This window comes from Ctenopharyngodon idella, chromosome 5 (genome assembly GCF_019924925.1).
Source record: "Ctenopharyngodon idella isolate HZGC_01 chromosome 5, HZGC01, whole genome shotgun sequence".
Taxonomy (NCBI): Eukaryota; Metazoa; Chordata; class Actinopteri; order Cypriniformes; family Xenocyprididae; genus Ctenopharyngodon; species Ctenopharyngodon idella.
The window spans coordinates 10,807,388-10,813,387 of NC_067224.1; the positions used below are offsets into that span (position 1 = coordinate 10,807,388).

Below are 6,000 nucleotides of genomic sequence, written 5' to 3' on the forward strand. Positions count from 1 at the left end.
GCGGGCCTGTTGCAACCAATGCCCATTCCCCAACGTCCGTGGTCCCATATTGCCATGGACTTTGTCACTGACCTCCCTGAGTCCCGTGGTCACACCACCATCCTCACTGTAATTGACCGGTTCTCCAAAGCATGCCGTCTCATACCACTCCCCAAGCTACCCACCGCATTGGAAACCGCCGAAATCTTATGCAACTACGTGTTCCGATTCTATGGTCTTCCAGAGGACATTGTATCTGACAGGGGCCCACAGTTTACATCCCGGGTATGGACCGCTTTCTTCAAACACTTAAATGTCAATATCAGCCTCACCTCCGGGTACCACCCCGAGTCCAATGGACAAACTGAACGCCTGAACCAAGAACTCACCAGGTTCCTTCGCACGTACTGTCAGCAGAACCAGTCAGAGTGGAGCCGCTATCTGCTGTGGGCCGAATACGCCCAGAACTCGCTACAAAAACCTGCCACTGGCATCACGCCCTTCCAATGCGTCCTGGGTTTCCAGCCTCCACTCTTCCCCTGGTCCGGGGAACCATCCAACCTACCCGCCGTAACCGAGTGGATGCAACGCAGCGAGGAGACCTGGGACCTGGCCCACCATCACCTCCAATGAGCTGTAAGACGACAGGAGCTACAGGCCAATCGACGTCGTCGTCCCAATCCCGATTACACCGTGGGGCAGTGGGTCTGGCTGTCGACCAGGGACCTGCGTCTAAGACTTCCATGCAAAAAGCTCAGTCCCAGGTTTGTAGGGCCTTTTCAAATTATTAAGCAAATCACTCCTGTGTCATTTCGTTTGAAGCTACCTGCTAATTACCGTGTTTCTCCCACTTTCCATGTCGTTGCTGAAACCCTCTGGTGGTCCGAGAGGAGAGGCGGAGGGAGCCGAGGCCCGCAACCCCCCACCCTTGACGATCGAAGGCGAGGAGGCCTATCAGGTTCGAGAACTGCTCGATTCCAGGCGCCGGGGTAGGAGACTACAGTACCTAGTCGACTGGGAGGGGTACGGCCCGGAGGAGCGATCCTGGGTCAATTCGGATGATATCCTGGACCCGTCACTCATAGTGGAATTTCATCGGATGCATCCGGAGAGACCGGCCCCTCGACCACGCGGTAGACCCCGGCGCCCGCTTCCTCGCGTCTGGAGCCGCTCGCGGGGGGGGGGGGGGGGGGGGGGGGGGGGGGGGGTTGGGGCTCTGTCACGAATGTGGCTCTCGCGCCTCCTCCGCACCACCGGAGGGAGCCGTCACCTGAATATTGACTGGTTTACATTCGGACTACGTTTCCCATAGGCCCTCATTCCTGGGACTGATTGCGCACACACCTGCACCTCATTACACTCACGCTATTTAAGACGCACACACACACACACACACACTCTGCGAAGTCTTGATTTGCCCCGGTGATCACTACTGAGCGTTTTCTTGTGGATTGTATTTCTGTTGCCGTTGGACTGTTTATTGGACTGTGTTTGTTTGCCGCCTGCCCTGATCCTTGCCTGTGACTCTACTATGTTTGTCTGCCGCCTGCCTCGACCATTGCCTGCCCCTGTTTATGTCTCTGCCTTTGCCCCTGTCTGCTTTGGTGTTTATCTTAATAAAGCTGCAAATGGATCCTCATTCTGCCGACCCGTCATTACAAGCTCTAATATAAAGTCAATTTAAAATCATGTGTTTAAAGTCGTGTTCAGTTAAACAGACAAAAGGATGTTATCTTCAACATTTTTAAAGGGCAAGTTTGCAGATTTTCAACACACTTTGTATTGTTACAATGTTGGTCATATGTAAATGAAGAATGTTTAATCTTTCTCTGAGTTACATGTACTGAGATGTATGGAAGCTTGTTTCCGCCATGAAATAAAAAAATGTAATTGCAAATTTTTATCTCAATTCTAACTTTTTCTCAGAATTGCGAGATTTAAATATCACAATTGCGAGTTATAAAGTCAGAATTGCATAATATAAAGTCAGAATTGTGAGTTATAAAGTCAGAACTGCGTGATAAATCGTGCAGGCCTAGGTAATTGCGACTTTCTATCACGATTAAATCCCACGCGATTTGGCAAAGACTGCGATTATTTTTTTGCGCATCTTGTCAGAGCTGTATGGGTCTGTGATCAGTAGTAAATACCTCTCCATCTGAAAGCCAGAGGGCGCTCTTGCGCAGAAACTCAACATATGCCCTGCAGCAGAAGAGGATAACAGCGTCATATCGCTGTAGCTGAATAAACAGAAGATTGAAACGTTTTGATTGATTAAATATGACTAATAAACACACGACTACCTTATTCTGTGTAAGAAGACACATCATCTCACAGAAGGATGCTCAACTGTTGTTATGAAGTGAGTTTGGAGTAAAAACATGTTATTAATTGCATTCTCCATATTGTGCAATAAATCATGCAGCCCTACAATTACCTTTTTTTTATTTAGTGATGGAAACAAGCTTCCAAAGAGATATCCCTGTTTATTTGTCAGCAAAACTGTCATGCAAACTTTCCCTTTAAGACACTTGCCCGGTTTCACAGACAAGGCTTAAAGGGTTAGTTCACCCAGAAATGAAATTTCTGTCATTAATTACTCACCCTCTCGTCATTCCACACCTGTAAGACCTTTGTTAATCTTCGGAACACAAATTATATTTTTGATGAAATCCAAGGGTATCTGATCCACACATAGGCAGCAACGTCATTGCACCTTTTGACGTCCAGAAAGGTAATTAAAAACATGGTTAAAATAGTCAACGTGACTACAGTGGTTCGATCTTCATGTTATGAAGCAATGAGAATATTTTTGAACCACTGTAATCACGTTGACTATTTTAACCATGTTTTCAACTACCTTTCTGGATGTCAAAAGGTGCAGTGACGTTGCTGCCTATGTGTGGATCAGATACCCTCGGATTTCATCAGAAATATCTTAATTTGTGTTCTGGAGGTGAACGAAGGTCTTACGGGTGTGGAACGACATGAGAGTGAGTAATTAATGACAAATGTAATTTTGGAGTGAACTAACCCTTTAACTGATAGTATATCTTAAAATATGTCAGTGTCATTGTTTTATGTCAAGATGCACAACAGTAATGTTTTTAATTTTTTCTAAAGCATGTTTAAAAAAGCTACTTAAATGTCCTAATTTAACTAAGACCTAATCCTGACTTAATCTAAGCCCTGTCTGTGAAACCGGAACTAATGATTACAATATAAGGATAATATCTGTTAGTTTTGTATGTCCATCTATAGTTTCCATCATCTGAAGCCTTCACAAGTGAGGCTGGATCCAAACTTGAGCTGCCGTAATCTCTAGTAACCTTGCTGGGCATCCTGAGATAGAAACAGCAACAGGAGAAAGATTAGCTAACTACCTCCTTTAATGGACTTTGATATGATGATTTGCTGCTCAAGAAACATTTCTGATTATTATCAATGCTGAAAACAGTTGTGCTGATTAATATTGTTGTGGAAACTGTTTAAACCCATTTTTATTTTTATTTTTTCCATAGGATTTGTTGATCCCAAACCTATAAACTGTAGTGTACTCTAATGGAGTTAATAAGAATTTTTTTTTTTTTAAGAAATTCATATTTTTATTCAGCAAGGATGCATTAAATTGACCAAAAGTTTGAGTAATTATTTCTGTTTCAAAAAAATGTTCTTTTTAAACTTTCTATTCATCAAAGAATCCTGAAAAAAAAAGTGAAGCAGCACATCTGTTTTCAACATTGATAATAATCAGAAATGTTTCTTGACCATCAAATCATCATATTAGAATGATTTCTGAAGGATCATGTGACACTGAAGACGGGAGTAATGATGCTGAAAATTCAGCTTTGATCACAGGAATAAATTACACTTTACTATATATTCACAATAAAAAGTATTTTAAATTGTAATATTTCAGAATGTTACTGTTTTTACTGTATGTTGATCCAATGAATGCAGCCTTTATGTGCAGAAGAGACTTCTGTTAAAAACATTAAAAATCTTATCGACCCCACACTTTTGAACATTAGTGTATGTTTAAGAGAGTTTACTTACTCTGCTGTGGTGCAAGGCATCAGCAGGGAAGTATCTAGGAACATAAACAATTTGTCACAGAGCCAACAATATTATTATACAATGCCAGGTTTATTAAAAGAAAAGAAGCTAAAGGCAGAAAAAGAAGAATATACAGAAAATAACAGAATTTATGTTTTTAGGTTTACTTATTAAATATTGCTCATACAGTGTCATTTACATTTGGATGTCAAAGCCTTCTTAAAACAAATTAAATAAATAGAAAATGTAAATTTGAGAAAATAAAAAAGAAGATAATAACAGATGCATGGTATAGGTGAAAAATATTGTGGAAAAAAATGGATATGGAGTTATTTGGTGAGTTTCCTCAGCTCACCTGTGTTTCCTTCTTCTGTCAGCAGGTTCCTTCAGAAATGCTGAAATCTTCGGAGCTTCCCCTCTGTTGTAGAGGGGTTATTTTTTCACTGCTGAAATCACAGAACAATATTTACAATATTAATTACCATGAGAGCTCAAAACGCTTTTGAAAACTTGTGCTTTATTTAAGTTACGTCACCGATTAATAGTAGGCTACATTTACGTTTATAAATCAGCCAGCTTCTAATCACCCATTGACAGCAAAACCTCTACAAAACTATCAAAACCTCTCATCTACACAAAAAGATGTGATTAAAAGCCTAAACTATCATAAACAAATCAAATGATAGAGTTAGCCTACCTCTTCTGAAAACGGGATGCTAACGGAGATGCTAAAGGAGTTTTCCGAAGACACTAAACTGTATAAAGTAAATATTCAACATAAGTGTGTCAATTACATGTTAGAGAAGTGACAAGAACAGTTGTGTGTATTATTCGTGTGATTTTAGCGACTAAACTCACCTGAAAGAAGTGAAAACAACAGCGAGAGACTGCTGTTTTTGCTGCTTGTCAGTTGTTGTTTCTCCGTTTCCATGACAACTCTGCGCCGCTCCAGTGTTTGAAAGCGGTTCGAATGATCAACGCGCTCACACGCATTAAAACACGTCACAGTCATGCAGCATTCACATAACAAACATCTAGAATTAAAACATCACATAAAAAATCTCATTAATATTAAATCATGAATTTAAAACTCATTTTGTAGTTTTATGACCCGATCATAGGAGCAAAATACCACCCCAGTATGTGTGGGACAATTGTGGCACTTTTATAACTTAATAATTGTATAACTTAAACTTTTATAACTTAATTATTTATTGTTGTTTTTACAAACATTCAACCACGTTATTTTATTTGAAAGCGTCCTCATAGGCAGTTTTTTATACCAAGCTTTTGATATAGATATTAAGTCAGTCTCAATATTTTTTATTCAGTGCTTTCAGATTCTTTTTAACTGCAAAGATAATATAAAATAAATACTCACTTATCAAAAAAGATGTCCTGTAAGCGCTCAGTAGAAACTGGACAGACTATCGGCTTGCCACTGGTGTACCAACGGTGGCCCAGCAGTTGCAAACCGCTGGTGGCGTGCCACCCAAAAAACGCTGGCAGACGGCATTTTCAGATTGGTCGGCTTGCCGATGGTGTGCCGACGGTGGTCCGACCGTGTCTAGCCGCTGACTTTGTGCCGCCCAAAAAACGCTGGCGTACCGCCAGGTCATTTTTAGCTGGGAATGAAACTCTCTCCAAGATGAATCAATGTTTCTATTATTATATTTCATCTGTAGATAACGATACCGGTAATACAATACTCATCAATATATCTTCACTTTGTGCTGCTTTTCAATGCGAAGCGCTGCCGCTGCGCGCTGTGACTCCATGATGCTTCAAGCGCATTATTCTGCACACTGCGCATAAGCGCTTTGTGCCGCTCTGTATGGGAGCCGTTCATATTATAATAATTTTGCGCAATGAAAGATTGTTAATAGCATTTTTTTGTTCTGTCATAGCTATCATATGTTGCTGCCTCATTAAAAAAAAAACTCCTCTAAAAATGTAAAAGAAATG

At 40.9% G+C, this 6,000-nt stretch overlaps 1 long non-coding RNA gene across 1 annotated transcript; it reads right to left on the reverse strand.

Moving 5' to 3' along the window:
- Positions 1–2,944: 2,944 nt before the first annotated feature.
- On the reverse strand, positions 2,945–4,986 carry LOC127512695 (uncharacterized). The gene is made up of 5 exons (XR_007930243.1): positions 4,894–4,986; positions 4,733–4,790; positions 4,391–4,481; positions 4,036–4,069; positions 2,945–3,321 (listed from the first exon to the last, which is right to left on the reverse strand). It is a non-coding gene; the product is annotated as an uncharacterized LOC127512695 (long non-coding RNA).
- Between the last annotated feature and the right edge of the window lie 1,014 nt (positions 4,987–6,000).